Source organism: Ptiloglossa arizonensis, chromosome 7, assembly GCF_051014685.1.
Source record: "Ptiloglossa arizonensis isolate GNS036 chromosome 7, iyPtiAriz1_principal, whole genome shotgun sequence".
Classification (NCBI taxonomy): domain Eukaryota; kingdom Metazoa; phylum Arthropoda; class Insecta; order Hymenoptera; family Colletidae; genus Ptiloglossa; species Ptiloglossa arizonensis.
Genome location: NC_135054.1, coordinates 1798737 through 1821673, shown reverse-complemented (window position 1 = coordinate 1821673; position 22937 = coordinate 1798737). Strand labels below are relative to the sequence as shown.

General features: G+C 31.5%; 1 protein-coding gene across 2 annotated transcripts in view; it reads left to right on the top strand.

Moving 5' to 3' along the window:
• Positions 1-1063: 1063 nt before the first annotated feature.
• Liprin-gamma (liprin protein kazrin) overlaps positions 1064-22937 on the top strand; it is a 244333-nt gene continuing 222459 nt past the window's right edge. Inside the window, exons 1-2 of one of the 2 annotated variants that reach the window (XM_076316095.1) lie at positions 1064-1435; positions 17591-17733. The gene's annotated coding sequence lies outside the window, so the exon portion shown is untranslated. The remainder of the gene's footprint in view (positions 1436-17590; positions 17734-22937) is intronic. The other variant, XM_076316096.1, reaches the window with a different exon arrangement.

Sequence of the window (22937 nt, the reverse complement as noted above, 5' to 3'; positions counted from 1 at the left end):
AGAATGTAAAACAATCTGGTAACTGAAATTATTTTGAATCAATGTTTCATTAAATAACTAGCGAATGCTATATTTTTTAGCAGTGAAAGCAAGTCGGAAGTTTTTTGTTTATTTCGATGTTTTGATCATGGTTGTTGGTTTTCTTCGAGAAAATATTACGTATTTGATCTATAAGTATAATAATACATTTTTTATAGTTGATTAGAAATTGTAAAAAGTTATAGAGTTTTTCAAATTAACATTAGAAATAATGTAGAGGTAGAAAATGGTTAGAAAATGTTAAGAATAAACGTGGTATATAGTAAAAGGTTGTAAATACTCTTAAAATCAGGAACTTAACTATTGTATTGGTAACTTTTGCAAGTTTTTCGATATTGCTAGTGATGAGCAACAACGCTGGTGTTATTGTTAAGGTATCTGAAAATCTTAATGCTTTAAAGTTCCTTTAACAGCGACCAAAGTTATACCAAGAAGCCACAAAAGTAACGTAGTCACCATAATTGCTTTATTTCAACGAAGCATAATTTTAATATAGGCTTGACATTTCGATAACAGTACACGTTTAATATACGCGAAGTTTTTAAGTACAGACGTTGTAAGGACGTTCTTTCAAATTTTTGAAACTACACAATATCATCTGGATACTTTGACGAAATACGTAAAAAATTTTTAAGAAATTACATATTACATTGACAGTCGATTAAAGAAATAGCGATGTTTCATGTACATCAACCTAATAAATTAATCGTATCATTACGTACCAATTTCTACGTTAACGTTAAAGCAATGATTACATTGAAAAGAAAATCCGAACTAAGGAAGGATGCTTTAAGGTAGGGAAGAAAATTATTGCCTTAGAATATCATTGGAAAAATACTTCGATATTAAAACGTTTGAGAATTGCGAGTCGGGTATTAGTTGAAAGTACGTTCGCGTTGTAAGGGAGGTCTTGGGGAAAATAGGGTTGGGCACGGGGTGCGAAGGGCGCATGCGTTGACCCGGCCGAGGGGCTGTCGTGTCGCTCTCTGCCGACAATTCTGCCAGTCGTCGTGACGACCTCGAACCGTTAACGTCGAGGGGTTTTTTGAATTATTATTCGGACATCTCGCTTGTCCCTGATCTTTCTCTTTTCCCATTGTTTTCCTTTTCACTAGCCGATATTTAACGGTAACCGTGTGCAATGTCGAAGTGGGGCGTTTCGAATCGCGGCCGATTTCGCGCCGCGATCGACAGTGTCGTTGTTCGTAAATAAATCAGGATCGTTGTGCTATTGTGTCAAGAATCGAAATTTCGATAGCAATTCTCGTTGAATCGCCGCGACAGTGTAGGCGCGTTCATGTTGCGCAGAAACGGATAATTAACCGTTTCGGAAATTTAAACAGGTGTGTGTGAGCCGCTTCTAAGGGTACTTCAGTTAAATGTGGAAGATTTAAAGGTAAACATTCAGTAGATAACTAATGATTTTCTTTATAAGAAACATAATTTTTTTGTTCGATATTCTGAAAACATTTTAGTTATAGAATTGTACATATATTGAGATGACAGTGTGTGCCATTTGTACCACTAAACCAGATCTATTTTCGCTATTTAGAATAATTTAATTACAACTTAAATATATATATATATATATATATATATATATATATATATTGGTAAATAATTTTACGATAATTTATTTAATTTACTGTTTTTTTTAATTTAAATTTTTGACATACCATATTTGTGATTTACAAAATGTTACGAAGTTTCGTCCTGTTTATTTATCTAAGAGCAAGAAAAATAATATAATGTTTTCAAAATCATACGATTTGTTTTTGAAAGGATTTGTCAGTGTAATTGTACGCGGACGATTACATTACCATTTAAAGAGTAATGGATAGTATTGTAGGTACCGGTTTGACTGTTACTTGTTTCGAGAGGTTAAGGTAAAACTAAATAGCAACTGTCAAGTAGCGTGGTATCAATGGTAACGCATTGTATCGAATTAAAAAGATTGATCAAATAATGAAATTTTACAGTATATGGTGTTTGATATTCTTTTTCGAATTATTGTAGAAATATAGTATTTCTTTTATTGCTTTTTAAACTTAATAAAAAGTACTAGTGGAATATGTGGGAATCTATAATTGATAATTGCCTTCGAATTATTTTGAATTATTAATATTTGAAATTAAGTTACAATTATAATCTTGCATTTCAGTTTGATGAATATTGCACCCATAAGTGCAAAACATTTTTAATTGTGTAGAAATAATATATATTTGAGACATTTTACTAAAATGTTTGATATTTAAGATACACTTAGAATGGACAAATAACGTTGTTTGTAATAATAAATTATTTGAATAGATTGCTTGAACGGATAAAATTAAACTTTTAGATTAAGACTAATTACAAAACCTTAAAATACTTCATAATTAACTCAACGAATGACATGTATTTTTAAAATAGAGAAGGGATCAAGTTTATAAAAACTTGGTTAATTTTGAAGAGAATTAATCAGAAGGTTAAGTTCTCTCTTCCTTTTTCAATAATCAAAGTACTTTCAATGAATAATAAGTGCAAAATATTATGTACATGTTACACATGTAAAGTTATTGTTACATACTGTACACGGTGTTATATAATAGATAATATTTTGCAACTTTTCTAATAATCTAACATAACCAAAGTTATGATAAAGAAATATTTATATAATATATATTGTTCAAAGTAATAAGATTTACCTCATATTTAAGTGAGGTAAATTTTGGAAAATATTCATTCTACACACAGTTCAAAACATTTAATAAATGTTATATGATATTAAATGTACTCTTCATTTTTGAAATTTGTATAAATAAGATTTATCATGCAATTGTAAATACAGATGTCTTTTCTATTAAGTTAACAATGGCCATTGCACACTCTCCTTATGTCCTGTGATTATTTTGTGATTTACATAAATACATTTTTTTGTTATACATTGATTTCCTCTTAATTCAGATTAATAAAACTAATTCATTTTTTCCACGATTAGTTTGAAGAGTATATGAATCTGGTCTCATTCAATTGCAAGTATTGCTTCCTCGTTGATTAAGTTTAACAATGTATGTTACATATTTTTTCTTCAGATACTGACAACGAAGATGTCTAGAATTTATAACCAACTTAGATTAATCAGATGTGACGATGAACTCAGTGTTATCGTTCAGATTTTCATAATTCTTTCGACGCGCAACTCGCCGCTGATAATAGGGTCTCTGTTAATATTAGGGTGCACATAAGCTTGGAAAATGTTGCTTTTCTGCTCTATACAGCATGAAGCGTGTGCTCATTCGTTCTATTTCGAGGATATTGATCGGCTTTCATGCCATATGAGAATATAAGGTTTCGAGGGAAAGTTAAATCGCTGCCTTACGCTCGACCTTAATATCTTTAACCATGATCACTATAAACTTTCTCAGGAATCTGTGTTCTCATCTTGGCTGTTCATGCATCGCCGTATGTACTCAATTTTTAGCGCTTTTGTCATGATTCGTGTCATTTTTCTATAACGTATCATTTTCTGTATCAGTTATATTTCAGCGGTGTTAGAAGAATGTTTATTTTGAATGAGATTGAGTTAAGATTAATGTTTTCACAATAGTGCTTAAAGTATTGATGCTAATGAATCATTAGTAATGACATACAGTTTTAGGCGTATAATAGGTTGTTCAATAAGTTTTATCGAACGACAAAACTTATCGAATAACCTAGTATAAATAATAGTTTAAGCGTTGTTGACAAAATCAAAATCGACAGGTTTCTTGAAAGCAAAGTAGGTAACGATTTTTATCTCTAACTGAGACCGAACATTGTACAGTACCACCTCGATAGAATGCAGCAATTATCCCTCTATAAAATGTACGGTACCATACCTATCCTTGGTTACTTTCTTCGACTCAAGTAACCATTGTTTGGACAATGTGGATTTAATAATTCGCTGACCAAACTTCGAAGCGATACCGCACGCATATCGGTGTGAAAGCTACTAATGCAACTAAAAGCTTTCGTATTTCTCATTGTATCTGCACGAGGGTATTATCAATGTAGTTTCGAAAATATGACCAAACACAACCGTACTTGAAATATTTCTGATTATACGTAGTTGATAGTTCTTTAGAAATGATTCGTATAACGTATAATTGAAAATAGTTTAAATATGGCTATCATTGGTCTCGGTTTTATCGGCAGAATCTTACCAATCTAATGATAAATACTCTCAGGAAGATATACGAGTTGTTAGTTTGCATTAATATTGTCACACCAAAACGTGTAAGACCTCGCTTTGAAGCTGAGCGAGAGAGCGTCTTTAATACGAGCCACACTGACTGTTGCGCTCACTTTTGGAATATGTATATCGTTTACTTTTCCCGTTAGATGATTTGCAGCTAGCTTGTGAGTAAATTGTAAGTTTTAGCCTGAGATACGAAATGTTGATTACAAGAACAAATTCGTTACCGTCTCTCGTTAAAACGTTCCGCGCAGACTCAAAAGGGTACGTTTTATCGAGGATTTACTGTAATTTGTTTTCGCTCTAACGGAAAGTTATCTGCTCTGCATGAACTAAGATGCTTGTCAAGAAGGGAGATTGGTGTTGGTTGGTGCGAAGCCGATGACTTTCTCCTGGAAATGACAAGAATTAATGGACGTTAGTATAGCTTTTGACATGGAAAGTAAATGAAATTCATCGAGAATGAGCGAGATAAAAGAACAGTGAGCGAGTCTCGCATTACATGTGAGATTAGAGTTTGCAAAATAAAAATTTGTATAATTTTCATTGTATCTTTATGAGAGTATTATTAATAAATTGGCAAGATTTCTCCGATAAAAATCAGTTCAAATACGACTTCATTTTTTAGATTATTTTTAATTATACACAGTTGAAATCAATTCTGCAAACTTCTTATTAGATTTAATTAGAGATATTATGACTGTCGTCTTATTTGGATTCATTTTTATTGGAAAAACCTCACCAATACATTGGTAATTCTGCCATAAATATGTAATGAAAAAAATAGAAATTTTAATTTTCATCGGTGAATGAAATTCGATACAATTATTTTTTAAATGATTGTGAAAATCTTTCGGGTTAAAAATTGTAACATACAATTGGCAATGTCATTAGAATAGAAGAATACAAGCAAAAGTATGAAGTTTGTTAGAAGTTGACGATTAAGATGTTTCATTTTTCTATACTTATTGAATGATTCTAGTAACTAGACCGAGCTATAATTCTGTTCAGAGTAAAATTAGAAAACAATTATAGAGGAAAATTTGGTATGATTTAAATACCAATATTATCCCATGTTACGAACTAGTGAATTTTTGTGCATAAATCGAACCCTTAGGTTTGTCTCGTACATACGGTGTCGCATGTCGCTTTCTGTAATTTATGTCAATGCTTATGAGAGGATCACGTAAAATAAAAAGAAAGTTATGGTAAGAAATCAATTCGAGCAGATTTTGCTACTAAAATCTAGATTCGTAAAACGAAAAATTTTCAATAGCTTCACGTGTACTGAACAGAGCAATGTAGAAATGATCTCTCAAAATATTCCCGTTTTAAACCTCCGGCCCTAAATAACAATAACACAATAATTTATTTCTTTTGCGGACCGTGGTTTGGCCAGAGCTGGTGCAATGTAAGGTTATCTAAAACTTACAACTTCAAGAGACATTTCACTTTTTTTAAATGTCACAACGTGTAGATTTACTCATACTTTTTTAATTGTATTGTAAACATTTTTTACACGGTTTTAATTTTTTTTATTGCATTGTTTAATTCTTCAGTACTCAGATTTCTACAATTTATCTTAATTCTAATCTATATGTTATCTAGCGAAAGAAAGGCGCGAATACATTTTATTTTTAAATAAATAAAGTTACAGGTTTCTGATAAAAATTTCGTTATGATTCGAGCATTAGAAATCGGTGCACCAGCTTGCAAACTCCAAGAAATGTCAATTCTATCGTTCGCTGTTTAACGCGTTAAAGAAACAACAATACGAAACCAAGAAGGCACGCATTGAGAATTCCATAACACTTATCGATGCTACATGTTAATCGATAGTTTGTATTTCTTTTAGGATGAGAATTCCTTATACATCTCATGAGCTCGTTATGTTAATGTTGCTAAATTTATTTTTTGCTTGCCGTAAGAAATATTGAAAAATTTCATTGTTCATGATATATTTCCGGCATCTAAAGTCTGCTTTATAGAGTAATGATACGAATAGGGCTTTTAGGATTTAAAAATCGGTGTAATCGAACTTTGGCCAATATCACACTCGTTCCATTTCTTTCGCATGGAAGCAGTGGGATTGAGGTCCTTATAAATATCAATACTTGTATTGTAATAGTAATGTCTTCACTCGACACTACTGGCTTTGTGTACCTTCTTTTACGTGCGGTATATTTCTGTAGCAGCCATCGATTTTTTATCGCACTTAACGTGGGTTACTCTATCTTACAACAGAAGAAAGTGTCTTTACAAAACTTTTATGACAGTATACTATATGTTCGATCGATGTGAATTATTTACTTCTAATAAAATGTTTAATAAGCTTAAAAATAACATTTTTTATGTTACCATTAAACATGAGCAAATGAAAAGGTGTTGACTTCGTTTGTGATGTGCGGGACGAATTCTATATCCTGGCGTTAGTTATTTTGCCTCTAATAACGTTTGAAAATCAAAACTTGTGCAATATCATTAATTTTGAAAATATTCTTTATCGTATGGTGTACGACATTTTTATAATAAGCTCTTCTTATATGTTTTTGTCTTTCAGAAACTAATTGAAACAATAAAATCACATGTTGCACTCTAGGCAATGCGATTAAGAAATTGGTTTAATGGTATTTGGGTTTTTACTGACACCAGTGAAAAAAAATTATGATGAACTGTGCAAATTTGAGTGCTGAATAGCGAAACAATACGATGAAGAATATTAAAATATGTGTAAAGAAATGCGTAGGATACAATGGAGAAACATTTGAATACTTGTTGTAATACTCTAAATGAATGAAATGCGTACTTCTTAAAGTATTGAGTTATCCATTATCTTACTTTAGTGCGCAAAATTCTACAAAAAATTGATCCAGGAAAACGTTCCATTAAAAAAAAGAAGTATAATCGCACTTTATAAGTGTACTTTGTAATGCACTTGGAAAAATAAACTTATTATAGGATAACGGAGGCGATTAAACCATACAAAATTTGAATCTCCCCTTTCCTTCTATGGTGTTATTAGCCCCGTCTATTTGTTAGAATACAAGATTTTATTCATCCCTTTTTTTTCTATAGAGCTATTAGCCCCGTCCATTTGTTAGCAATACTTACTCGGGGTATGTATTGTGGTAATGCGAAAGAATGAAAGGGAACGAATGCGTGTGAGGATATAAGGTGCGAAAGCAGTTATTGGCAGTCAAGAACAGTCAGCGTAGTCAGCGTAGTCAGCTTAGTTATTAATTCTGTGTTTCATTAGCATCTTGTTCCTCCAACTATATCATTCAATTTATGTATATCCAGAAATTTGTTCACTCTTATTCTATAACCACCACTACTTACTTAAAAATTTCCTACAGTACGTTTATAAAAAATTAGTATCTTGAGGTTCCTGTGACAGAGCTTATGGTTTCAATTTTCAAATTTGAAAAAATTAAATCCTATTCCGAATTTAATTTTTTGTTTAAAATTCTTAGTTTTTTAATCTTGAGATATCAATTTCTTAGCCGAGTTATCTTATTTCTTATATACATATAGAAAAGAAGAACATTTCAATACTTTTAAGGGAAATGCAAATTCATATAAAGTATACGATCTTGTGTATTAAATGTCTTTTGAAATTTCCAATAAACCTTATACTTTCGATTTTATTATTATCTTATTTCATGACTTTTGACGCACATGTTTTTCATAATTTTCTCACGTGTAAGTTATTATAACATTTGTACTTCAAATAATTTGTTAATTTACAGTAGTTTCTGTATAGCTAAGTATTTATTTTAATCGTTACGTTATATTTTATATTTTTTCTACATAAAAATTGTTATAATGTATTTTTTTCTGATGATTTCAAACAAGAGATCATAAACGTTAAAGTATAAATTCTTTCTATAAACTATCGATGGATAAAATGAAAGATTTGAAAGTAGATTCTTAAACGATTCCTGTGATTCATTGTTGTATCGAAGACGATGATAATACATACACGTTCGTTCATCTTTATGCAGTTTACTGCATCGAACTCGTTTCAAATAAAGACAGAGGTAAATTTTAATCTACGTTCGTGCGCCGTGACAGAAAAAGGTGTATTATTCGTCGAAAGGCTCGCGTTACGTGAGTGTAAGCCATATCGTTGTGCGAAAAAAAGGGACGGAAATGACTTAGCGATAACGGAGCATCAAATGGTTACTAACCGACTAATTTTATTATCGCAAGTGTTGCGTTCAATATACACTTATACTCAGCAACGGCTAATTTTTGCCTTCATTAATTCCTTGATCGTGGCTTCTAGCACACTTTTGACAACGTGATTATGATTACCGTTTGATATACACATAATAATTAACTAAATTACCCGACATTCTCCCGAATAAGAAAAGTTTTATTGTAGCAACAGTTGTTTTAAATTACAACATTTTTTCTTTTACCACTTAACGAGCAAATCAATATTGCGCCACAGTTACTTACAATTGTAATTAGGAACTAGTTGAATTATTCAACGTTGTGCGGAATGCGAAATATTGTTCTGATGCAAAAATTATATTTTGTTATGTTGCATGACTTACCATGTCTAGGCAATATAGTTGAATTTTTTGTTCAGGTTTCGAGTTTGTTTTCTGTCGTGCTTGGTACGAATCCTTTGGAATAAGTTAGTATTTTGCGATAGAACATCATTTTTCGTATAAACAGGGATTTCGCGTAGTTTAGGACTAAAGAATCATTAGACGGTTCAATTGCATTATTTACCGTGTACGATACACTCCTGCCAAATTATAAAATTTTACATATCTTTTGTGTACATGGATCACTCTACTCGAACAGTGTTGGTTGAAATTAATTTAGCCGGTTTTGTCGAGAAAGATTGTGTTTAGAGAATTAAGTATGTGCGACCTGAAAATACGAGATTTTGTATCATGTGTATTTTTATACATTCTACCGAAGCAGACTTGTCTCTACTGGGGTATTAAATTCCGCTGGAGATTATAATATAGTTGATTACTGCGTTTTATTAATCCTTTCCAGGCAACCGACGTCGTGTAAAAATATAACAAACAAGAATATCGAAACGTCTGAATTTCTAACTTTCTCTTGCGTCTACCATTTTCATTTTTAAGGGTTTTATTTGTATATACCTTGGTAGTTCAGCCTTTCAAATACATTTCTCACTTTATTTCCCGAAAGCAAGAGGTAAAGAAATTTTAAATACAATTAGATATAAAAGAATATAGTATAACAAATAAACGCTGTTTATTATTTTGTACCTACATACGAGATTGGCTAACTGGCATGTTTAAAAATGTCCAACCACTTTAGTGTTTCATGGTTATACAGGTCTCTGAATGTTGACATACCAAAAATGTCGCACGGAATATTACTGAAATCAATCATTGTCGAAATGGTAACATAACCTGACACACACTCGTGCGCGCGCACATACACGCGCGCACGTACATTGGTCGAAATATAACATACTTATTAAATTGTCGATGGATGGAAAGTCATTTTCGGAGTGATATATTATTTCTCAAAAAGTCTACAGTAAATTATACAATTATGAAATATCGTGTAGTACATATTACGGAAAATTGTTCATGAACGATTCCAAAAAATCATAGAAAACAGACTGCTAAGAAAATCTTGCCCACATTGATTGTTCTACAACTAAGTATAAAAGAATCGTTTGTCAGTAAAAAGAATAAGATAGCCTAGTTGATGTTTGTAGAAAAATACCAACATTGGATGGTTAAAGGTTGGAAAAATATATTTTTTGACTGAAAAATTAAATCAACATTTAATCTATTTGGAAGCGATAGTGAGAAATTTTTACGATGTAGATATACTTAACACTAGAAACGATATCAAGTATTAAACTATTATCAATTATTGTTTCTTTGCGGAGGAGAATTTCTACGAGGTCACTTGTAGAAATTAAAGAACAACTATGAATAGTGTCATTTACAGAGACTTCTGAAACAACAATTTGTTAACCAAGTCACAAAATTGGATATTTCAGCACAACAACGATGTCTGAAACACACATCGAAGGTTGTTAAGCGACGATTGTCTTCTTTCAACAAGCCTCCGGACTTGTTTTCAATCAAGTACAAACACTTGAACGAGCTTGAATTATTTAAAGTTTTAATCGAAGAATTAAATAGAATACATGATCACACAACGCGTTTAAGCAACTTCGTGCCTCGTTGTGTCACTTTTATTGCTGCAAAAACCATGGATAAAATATATTGGTAATAATATATTATTAAAACCATCATAATATTATATTGTGTAAGTTATATACAATATATATATATATATATATATATATATATATATATATATATATATATATTACATACAAGTCAGTCCTATGTTGGTTCTTGGCATTTTTCCATACTCTTACTTTTTTTAACAAGTATCGGATTACATCCGACAGCTGGCTATAGATTTAGACAATACTCTATTCGCCAGATCTCATCTCCATCACGTATTCCTCCATGTTCAGGTCACTACCTCAGGGATCTTATTAAACTTGTTGAGCTGTACCTATACATGTGAACGTGTGTATTCTGCAGAGAGGTAAAGAAATTCCGTGCCACATTTCCCTTAATTCAAAACTAGTCTTTTTTTCTCTCTGCAATACTCTGGGGTGATCCTTACTTTTTGACTTTGGAATTTCTTTGATTTCACCACACAGAAAGATTTTAACTCATAAATAAATAATCTTTGTAAAACGTGAGCTCGATCGGATAACGAAAAACCGTGCTTTTCGGTTTCTAAGGTTTTAATTCTGTCGTTGTTTCGAATAATATAACAAAATTTCCCATTAAGCTGGCTATTTTATGTTTCTTATACAATGAAAAGTAACGGATTGTTTATCTCTCATTGTTATAAAAGTTATTTTAAGCTGCCTTTTTCGATAGATTTAAATTAGACTGCATATTTTTTATTATGGTTCCGTTGACCTGGCCAGCAAACAATACTTTTAAGAAGGCTTTATCAATTTTAAGCAAACTAAAAGTGATTAATAATATGGCAAAGATTGACGTTAAATTGGTGAAAGATTATAATAAAATAATTACAAAAAATGAAAATCGAACAGTATCTCTTATAAATTGCAAAAATACGTCATTTCCCTGAATGAAAAAGAGAAACATTTTTATAATCCTCGCAAGATAACCAATCGATAAATAACCAGTTCAATGATAATAACAGGAAATTTTGTGAGTATTACATAATTTTTTCCCAAAATAATAATTATATATTATTAATCGTGTACAGTATTTAACTATATTTTATTAACTCTTAAGGATCAAAGAGGGGCCTTGAGTAAAACGGTTGCAAAAAGCTATGAAAATGTTACGAAGTGATATTAATAGATCGTATATATGTCGGTAGAAAAATAAAAAGTGTATAATTGTTGGGTAAATGGACAATTTTGGAGTAGTGTCAAAGCTGTGCGCATATCATTTTCTAACTTAGCCAACCGAGAGTGAGGTTCCAAATGCGCACGCGTAAAGTGACGGGTGTGATTGGCGTCAAGTTTCACTGTGACGTCACTTGACCCGTAGTCGTGGCCTGCCAATTGCCCGTGAGCTGAAACGAGCTGGCTCGCAAAGACATCAGTTGCCCATCTTCAGATCTAGCGAAAGTTTCTATGTCTATCTACCCCACCAAGTGTGTCTACCCTCGAATCTCAATCTCGTTTGATTGAGTTGTATATGCAAAACGTCAAGACCCATAGGACACGTTTTCCCGTTATGCGATTGATCACATATCTTTTAAGAATTACTTTTTGTACCTTAACCTAATGTAAGGGCACGTTAAATTAATAGTGACAAATAGATGTTGATCAAAGTTCTTATACATTCTAATAGTTATGTAGATATAAGTTTAAGTACAGTAACTCCTGCTTTTAAGTGATAAGTTTTATCTTGTATTCAAATATGGAACCATTTCTACCACTGTTTATTCAATGTTACTTCAATGCGAGCGATGTCTTGACAATCGTGAGCAGAAGTTGTACGAGTAAAAACCGACCGAACAAAATCGAATATCATCCTGAATTGAAAATTAAAATTTATATATTCTTTATTAGATTTTCGCAATGGATAAATGGAAAATAAGTCCAAGTATGACCTTATTCGGATTGTTTTCAATTATCCGTAAAATGAATCTAAATTCAAATAATTTAGAAACTAAATTAACAAATTATTTGAAACACAAAAGTTTAGAGTAACTTGTAGGGAAAAAATTGTACAAATCTTATTTGTCGAAAGTTATAACACAAAGTCGGTAACGTTCTTACAATAATATCGTAAAATTAATAGTATAAATGTTAAAATTTTAACGCACATCATATTCTTTGTATAGGCTTGAATTCATACTAAATCTATCAAGATGTTCTTTTTTCCTATTGTATCGGTATGAAATTGTTATCTCGAGATTAGAAATTTAAAAATTTTCGTACGTTTGAGCGACTCTCGTATTGTAAATGCATTTTGTGTATTATACGTATAAAAATGGTAGAAGAAAACGGAAGAGTTCCGTACTATTTTTTCCCGTGTTGGGAGTCTTAGATACGATTCGTCGAACATCGAAACAACGTACACGCAAGGCACGATTTAAAAGCTCGGAATATTTTGCATTCGTCTAATACAGTGGCCGATCCTTTTTCCTTGCTCGTTCGTATCTTGTACAGAAAGGAAGCTACGGAATGCGGTGTACTCTTCTCGCGACGCAGATGATCCATTCGCGGTTCAATTGGAGTACAAAAGGCACGTTTACGGACAATACCCATCACCGAGCCTCCGAATGGCTTCCCTCTTTTGATACGCGACTCACGACTAAGTACCTAAACTCACTGTCACTGATATCTTTCTCCGCCGACAATGGACACCTTTTCTGTAGTTTGAAGTACGACGTTGCGATCGGATAGGCTGAATAAATGCTGTCCGATCCTTCATCCCCTTTCGCACGCTCTGATAAAAGTAAAGACTGAGAACGATGAAATCGAGTCCAGGTAGCTTAGAAATGTGAAATATTTTTTATATCGGAAGGCTACCATTCAGTTTATTTCTTGATCTTATTAAGAAACGTGCAATAGAAAAGTTGTAATAAACACTCTTGAAGCTTGAAATATCACAATCTGTGTTTCATACTTGTTCTTTTAGCAACACGACAACAGTTTCACGATTTCTGTTTTACTAAACTTTTCGTAAACTTTCTAAACGATTTCATAAATTTATTTTGGAAACTGCCCCGTCAATCTCTTGTTAAAGAGAACAAGAAAGGAACACAATTAATTCGATTAGTCGTATTCTCTATGAGATTCTAATCTTTATACGTGTTTATTACAATTTCTCTGATTTCTAAGGATATGCAGGCACATGTTTTGAAAAAATTTTGAATTTTCGACGAATATAAAAAATGACCACCTTCGAATATTGTCCCGCAATAAACATTCAATGAATTTTGTATATCGGATTTATAACAATTTTTATCAACTTATCATCTTCGTTAAATTCTATGATCATCGTTAATTCTCCGATTTCACGTTTGCTTATACGAGTATTTACCAATAAGAATGTTCTTGATTCTTTTGACAATATAAATAGTACATTTTGTTATTCTTAAGTCGATATTTTTGGGGTAAAAAAAAACTGATTCCTTCTTTTTATTTTCTGTAAGTATTATATATAGCGTTTAGAATAATTGGTGTTGATAAATATTATACCGAAATTTGAAATATGAACGAAATTTTACAGTTTTTGAAACAAATTTTTCAAAAACACCGAGTTCCTTTAGTTATTTCTTAGGTTAATTCTTGCTAATACTTGTAATGTTAGCGTATAAAGTTGTATTTCATGATTTTACGTGTAGAGTTGAGCGTTCCTAACTCAAAATTGAGGATCTTTATAAGTATTACTTTAGAAACTATACGAAAAATTACACACACACACACACGCACGCAACACGCACATATGAAACTGTATGAAAAATTACATACATATATATAGTATAATGTACAACGGAAGAAAAGGAAATAAGTTAAAACTATATTGATAAATCTGAAAGTACTACAAGCAGAGTCATAATGCCGTTTTTAACACCAAGAATGCTAACGATAGTTATTAGATTATTCTGAAATTATTTTTCCTTTATTTTTATAACAAGATGTTATAACATGAAAAGTACAAGTAAAGTTGAAAATTAAAGATTGGTTTTTTCGTTTCATAATTTATACTTTTTAAAAATCTTTCGAAAATTTAAATACGTGGTGAAAAGATTAAATCGTATCAAATTGAAATCATTCCTTGTAAAATGAAACTTTCTAATATTTTGTCCACTGTGATAAATTGAAATCGTGCAGTCCGAGTATGTACCGTGCAAATGGAGGTGTAGATGTAATTTTAAATCAAGGTATAAAAGGAACGGTGATTCGTTGAACGATTCAGGTTTTCATTCTCTGCTATATTTTTACCGACATCTCACCGAATAACGTCAAGTATTTACGCTAACTTCAAACAGACACTGATATCTCTCTTCGCTAACAATGGTGGCCCTCGAAGCGGTTTGAATTACAGCATCGCAACCGGTTGGAGTGGATAAATGGTACCTGATCCCACTCAGCTTGGCACGTGATGCAAAGTAGGGTCAAGGAGCCGAGTATCTAGACAAAACTAAGGCTCACAGAGTTGATAGTGCAACGACCCTTGTTGTGCTAACGAATGCATATAACAAACGGAGTGAAATCGTGTACCGTTAACAGAGAAACAGTTCTAAGCAGAAAAAGGTTTCTTATTGGTTGATTTTTATCCGATCGTGTTATTCATTTACGAATCGCATTAATGTTTCCGTTAGCGCGACGCGATTCAAGTGTGCAAAACCTAATTAAATGATTCGATTGTTCTAACTGTTGTTCTAAGTGTCCAATGAGTCTCAAATAAAATAAAAATATAACGGCATTAAATTGGCTGTATTTACAATTCAATTGGAAATTTTTAAAACATATACATGCGTTTAGTTCAAACAATAATAAGTTTGTTTATGTAAAATTTGTTAAACAAGTAATTGTATAAAGATTTAGAAAATTGGCTCCGAGTTTAAATAATGTAATCGTCCTTATTAAGGCTTCAGATGAATTAAAATTAGTATGGAGAAAAATAGGAGAAGCATTAAAGGGTAAAAATATCAGGCTCACAATATAAGTAGTGGTGGTAGAAATATGATGTGGGACTGTACGTGTTGCAAATGGACTAAGAATTTAAATTTTATCGATAGAGTAAATGAAAATATTTAAATATCTTAAAGTTAAATTTGAAAGAACGTGCCGAAGCACTGGATCCTTTAGATTGTTACTGGTTTACATAAGACAAAGACCCTAAATAACTTTTATTTGGAAAATTCTGAAATTTCCTAACATCAACCGTATTTCTTTTCTTTTATTTAGTACGCTATAACCCCCTACGGGATTATTAACACCAATTTACAGAGTATAAGTGTACATAACAAATACACGTAAGTGTACATGAAACAGGTAATAAGCTTAGTAATTACTTGTACAATACAAGGAGTTATATTACAAAAAGGATTATGCCTTTTAAGGAATTTAAATACAAGCATCATAGGTGGTATAAGTAGTTGAAAAAGGAAAGTATCAATAGTATAAGGAGTATACTAGTTGGTTAATTATATCGGATCTACCATTGTATAGAGAACATTGCTGTACAGTGTGATTGAAATCCTGCTCTATACAATCACATCGACATCTTGTGTAACAGCTAATTGGAAGCCTGTTAATAAAGCAAATAAAGTTTCTAGAAAAGGCTTTGCGAGAAACTCAAGAAGTAGTAGAGTCCCTAAAAACATGTGAGAAGTATTTGGTGCTCTTGTGTGTAACTTGTACCTGAAATTGTCTCTCAATCTCATTCTTAGCTCATTTTTGAAGTCCTGATGGAAGCCAGTGTAGGGAACCTTGAAATCAAATGGAGGTTGAAGAAGAGAAGCTTCTATCGCTGGAGTATCGATGTTTTCATTGTAAAAAAAACCGTATCGAACATATATGAAAAGAATTAAATTATGTTTGCATAAATCTTTACGTTCAAATAAAAGAATTTACAAAAGGCATTATTAGAAGAATGGAAAAAATACAAATAAATATAATAAATAATTAATTCTATCGATTTGTGTCAATTATAGATAATAAAGAGTAACCTATTAAATAATAATTATAATGAAAATTATTCTCTGTGTTAAAACATATTTCTTTGTATATTGTCATATTCAATTGTGCCTTATTAAAATTCATATTATTTGAAATCTGTATTAATTTTCTAAGGTTTTATGTGATTAATTTTTCAACTAGTACTATATAAACTATTCTTTAAACTTAATGTATAAAATGTGAAAAATATTCTTGATTAATGTGTAAAATTGTTATCAAAATAAAAATGTCAAGTAATGAAGAAGAGTATGATGATTTTTTATCTATTACTCGTTGAATAAAAATTAGAATCTGAATTGCAGAATAAGATACCTATATCGTAATGAACAAATACAAATTTATCTATCCAACTGAATAAACATCAGGAATAAAACCCTAGTACATTGGTTTCATTTCTGTTTTTTTTTTTCAATTAAAATTTTGCTCATCTTTGCTTAGCGGGTGAAAAGAATCAAATAGAGCTCTTTCATTTGCTTTAACAAGAACATGTTTCTATGTATAATCGTAATCAAACGTTAAATTAATTTTTATCACTTGCAAAAAATTGACTCTGATAAGCTTACAATGAGAACATTTTATTGACCGCAGAGAGATTAAGTTTCAACTCATCTTACTAATGTACAACTTAGTTACATAATGTTAATTATTTTTAGTATACAATTATTCACGTTGTTTTTTTTTTTAAATGGATATTTGTCCACGGGCACCTAAGTAGTTTTACCTATTTTAGTTATTAGCGACAAAGGCTTATTAGTTTAGGCGGATAGGTATAACACGAATCAAATATCACCGATTCTTGTATCTTTTAAAAAAAAATATTATTTGATCAATTTTGTGATTACCATTGATAATCAAATAGAGTTTTGTTTACAGTTGAGAATAATGTGCTGTTTTTTCTATGGTTCTATTTATCTTAAATAGAGAGATACATAAATATTTTGTATCGGATAGCTTTATTTTTCTTTCATAGATACTACAAGTTCATCTAACTCAAATCCTATAAAATTTAAGTTCCAATAACCATTCTGGGGGTGGGAAAGACCTTTCCGAGTTTCAATAAATATAGTAAGTCTCTAACGTTAATGGAATTCGAATGTTTCTCTCTTTTTGTTCAGATATAAAAGAAGCTCCAGCCATAGTCGATGGACAGTGTAGTTGTGTATCACAGTGTCTTATTCCACGGTTGTGAACCCATTGCTGCACGTCTAGACCATCTGAAATAACCAACTCACCTTCTGCTCTACAAAGTTGTAATTAGGTACGTAATTTGAATGACATCATTTGTTCAGCACTCGTTTTAACGACCTAATAGTTTGTTTACAATAACTCAAATCAATCGCATTGTGGGATTTTGTACATCAAGAACCAGAAAAGTATACCAATAATCATCAGTATTTTAAACAACAAAGAGAATTTACGAAGTTATAGATCTAGAGTACAATTGGTACATTGAAAATTGTTATACCACGACTTGTGAACATTTCATTGATACACACTTGTTAAATCTTATATCGTAAAGAGCTTCGGATACAAAAATCCTTTGGTAATGATATTTCAGATCACACTGTTCGAAAATTGTTTTTAGGTATATGTTGATTTATAATATTATACTGCGATGTTGGTGGTATTCTAAATCGAATACGAAACCCCGATTTTAGATTGGTGAAAACTGACCAAGGACTAATCAATCTTTGGCTTAGAATTTTTCTGCACTTTCGCGGTGAGACCGCAAGGCTAGTATTACATATACGATGTGACATGAAATGTCTTCCGGTAATATCACGTTTCAAACTCGCGTTTCCATGGTAATTGCGTGCTTGCGTCTACGGCAACACCGAATTCATTAATGAAAACATTAATGAATAAAACATTAATGACAAGAGTCGAAGAAAGTATCAATTATAGGTCAGTTTCAGACGACGTTCAATTCGTAATACTGTTGTATTTTTCATTTCTTTATACTTTATTAATCCTTTACGGTTCACGTGTCGAATCCGACTCGATATAGAAGTTTATGAAAAGAAATCTTTTATATTGGTTATAAAATGCAGTATAAATTAATCTGAACAGTTTACATCATTTTGTGCCTTTCACTGAAGCAGCAAATTCCATTTGTATGCGCAACGATGTTGAGTTTGTGTCAAAAGGTGAAGGAGAAAAAATTAAAATACGGTGATTAAGTTTGAAGCTCCGGTATAATAATATACTAGAATAGAAATAATCGACGTTATTTTATTTGATCAGTTACAGAATTGTTGAAACTGATGCCCTATTGAATGAAATCTGATTATTCGGTATTGTAGAGTGCTGTTTACAAACACGATCACGTTATACGTTCGTTATACGAACTGCACCTTACAATTAGCCACAATAGCATACGAATGTAGTAGATTTTCGAACTCGAGTTTCTCGGAAACTAAACCTCGAATTGAAAACTGTCATTCTATCATAAAAAGAATTTTTTTTTTATAAAATATCATATTGTACCCACTTTTACATTTTCGGTAAGATTTTATGCGATGGTTAGAACAATTTCGGTATATGATTTTGAGCAGTGGTAATGTTGCATAAATATAGATTTATATGTAAAATTTTAATGCCTGTGACGCTCGTTATTGTGTTGGAATCATTTTGGGGAGTGAGATTGATAATATTTCGGAAAAATATCAACCATTCACATATATTTTACACCTTAGTGTGTATATAGTACTGCAAGGAGCTATAAAGAATGCTCCTGAGTGATATTCTCGATACGAGAGAAATCTAGGTTTTTGCCAATAAATTGCATATGGTATTATTCATGGTATTATTCACTTGTATATGTAATACAAACTTTTGATCAATAATAAAATAATTTTTTATAAAAGCCTGATCGCTAAATCTGAATTTCGTCTAGAGGTATTCGTTTGATTAAACGTTAAATGTAATTACCTGCCAGAAATGTAGGTAAATATTTATAAAAGTTGTTACCTAACCGATGATCTTATTCTCCATCACCTAATATTGGTAATTGTTTACATTAAGTGATGGAGAACTCAGCATAATCAAATACAAAAAATACAATACCTTAATGCTGTATATTTTAGCAATCATAAGTGACCTCACATGGTTTAAAGCATAGAGTGCACAGATTTCAAAATCATAATAATTCATGGATTATTTTATTTCATGTGTTGCTAGTCTCTGTAAATAATCATCGAAATGTTAAATGTCACTAGAGCTGGTTCGAAATCTTCAATTATTATTCAGAATACATATTATCTACGAGATAAGAATGGTTAGTGACGTTGTAGTAACATCCTTCTTGGAACTGTGCTAATTCCAAAGGAAAGAATGACAACCTATAAAGTGGAGAAGGTTCTCCGTAAATGTGCTTTGTATCTGGCATGGATAAAAACGGTCGTAAGCGGAGCAGGTCGTTTTCTATTTCTGAGAGACACTGCAAAGAATACGCGAAATTTGTGGTTTGCTTCAACGGCGAAGATCCTTGAAGATTCCAGGAGTCCTTTACGAGTCGGCTCCACGGGGTATTAGAACGATAATATCCTCCATAAAGTGCGTTCCCGTAGAGAGAAATGGCAGCCGCGACACAAACTTACAACGGCAAGCCACGCAATGTTTGCTCTGTTGTGGACGTTTCTTTTTTCTCATTCGCGTGTTTCTTGTACTACCTCTTATCAGTCTATAATTTTTCACTTACACTAATACATCAAGTTAAGCGATAACTTCGACGTTTCTTCTATTGCAAGGAATTAATCTTCCACAAATCGTTCAAACTTTCAATTAATTTTATGCATTTGTAAATTTTATACTATATTAAATACTCTAGTAAATCTTTGAATTTCGCGGATTCGTACATACGCCGTCTGATGTATCTGTAATTATGATCGAAAGAAAGATCGTTCCTAGGAGGAATTGCTAATCGTATTGTGTCAAACGTTTTAATCAGCTTTCAAAAGACTTGTACCTAAGCAAATTCTTCAGCAGTAATGAAAATACGATAAATAATTAATAACTTATTATATAATTAACATAACACATACATAACTTATTATGTAAAATAACTTACTTATGTCAATAAATGATTAATTTACTAACATAGTGCGGGGAAGATTTTTTGTGTGATTTTGTTTGTACAGATATTTATCATGTAAGAAAATAATTATATAGTTTATCGAAATTTTCATAAACAAATGTTCCAAAAACACTGTAATGTTGCCTGTTACCTAAATATACTGGGTCTTTTAAGACCAGTTTATTTTTTAAGTTAATCCAGCGCATCAAAAGATTTGTAAAATTTGTTTGTATATCTCAAAGTTCTACATACTCAATTTTACCTATACAATGTTGTCAGTTTTGAGAATTGTAAGATTCTGATACTTTGAGATACACATGAAATTTAGTAAAAAAAATCGGTTATTCCTCAAATGATCCAATGTGTCTGTGAAAAGTTAAGAGTGATCAAGTTTTTATAAAGATCATCGTCGTTTATAAAGAAGAAACATTTTTTTCTTAAAAGTTACATTAGAAGTAATTTCGCACGAGGTGGTGGTCGTTAATGGCATCGGACGATCCCCATTTCGCTCGAAATCGCTTGCACCGCACTATCATGATAACATTAGTAATAAATAAAAACATAGTTGTTAATAAGTAAAAATAATAAATAAAAACAAATATAGTAAAGTAATTATGGAAACTCGAAACAGTACAAAATTATTAATTTAATTTTAATAATTTATAGGTACGAACATATGAAGAGTATATATTCAACAGAAATTGTTTTAAGAAACATTATTATATTATCATGGTTAGTAGAGAATTAGAGTTTGTAATCTTACTTTGTAAGATTTATGTATGGTTTGTAGCGAAAGAATCGCTTTTCATTTTTTAATAGAAAAATTTTGTTTTTCTTTTATCAACGAAATGGTTGAAAACATAAATATATAGTTAAGAGGGTATTCTGGTCTAGTCGTCGATTTTTTGAGTCATTTTTAGGAATTTTTGCTATCAATCAGTAGACTAAAGGGTTTTGCGTTTTTGCACACATGTTTATTAAGATTTTAAAAATGCAAAATATTTTTTTGCCGAAAAATATAAACTGGCGTAGAAGCCACGTCTATTTAATTTTTGTTCCTCCGAACAGTCATAATCCGATGGCTAATAAGATCCTGTCCTGTACTAAGGTTTCAAGAAAAATGCGTTTAAAGTTTGACACCGATAATAAAATTTCTCTGTTGTTCACTGCTCTCTGTTACACTAGGGTAACAAATGAATACTTACGATCAATCCGCCGCATTGAGATTTATTCTGATCTCATCTCGTTATGTCGCATGTAGTTTCTCTGCATTCTTACTACCAATCCTAGCTCTCTGAATATTCAATTAGAAAGGTTGCTATTTATATTGTCTAAATCATGGAATTCGTTGCTATTCTTCGTTTCTGCCCCCCCCCCCACACACTTTATCAGCAATTATTTCTTTACAGGTAGGATTTAGAATTTCTAAGATCTTATCAGAGACAGGCGAGTATTCGTGTCTATAAACTTCCAATTGACTGCTTGCTTCCATTTTCCACTATTTACACCAGGTATCTGTGCCAACGGAGCAATACACGTGTTGTGGTGTTTCATGAATAGATGTCTTGTGGTAGAATGTCGTTCAAATGGCTTTTTCATTTCTAAGGTTGAATGGGAATTTTTGCAAATAGTCAAACCGTAATATTCGAGTAATTCGATAATTCGAGTATTACTTTATCCATCAAAATACACGTAGTAACATTGATCATCAAACATTGATAACTTAGCCATTTTTACGAATCCAGGAAAATCACTGTAATAGCACGTTTTCGAAAGAATATACATTAAGAAAATAAAATGAGAAGAGTCGATTTTCTTTTTTACTTTCTAGATAAAAATACCCCCTTAAGAGCTACTCTTAGTTATATGAATTAATACCTACAGTTAGGTGCTGTGTTGACTTTGAAACAAAATTGAACAGAGTGGTTGTGCGACGCTACTAACAACTCCATGTTGTGCGGAATTTCTTCCAGTGTAATGTGAGAATAATTGTGTAACAGTGAAACTGTTGAGAATAATTTATAATAGTTTGTAATTATGTATTTGTATTTTCTATAATTCTGTTCATGAAATTAGTAATTTTTTACCATTTTGTTTTTCCGTATTTACTTTTTCTATACTTTTATGTTTTTATTTTTAATTTATATTATCATTCTAGAATTATATTTTTTTCCTAAAACGGATCTATATACAAGGCTGAATGCTTAGTTTGATAAATAATTTAAATTTTTCATAGAAAGTAGCAATTTTATTCTTAGTACCAATAAATGATATAATTTGTACGAATATTATGGGACAGTGTAATCAGTGTTGGGGAAAAATGTAATTAGATTCACAATTGACAATTAAGATTGAAGTTTTGGCCTTCTGGTTGCAACTAACAATTA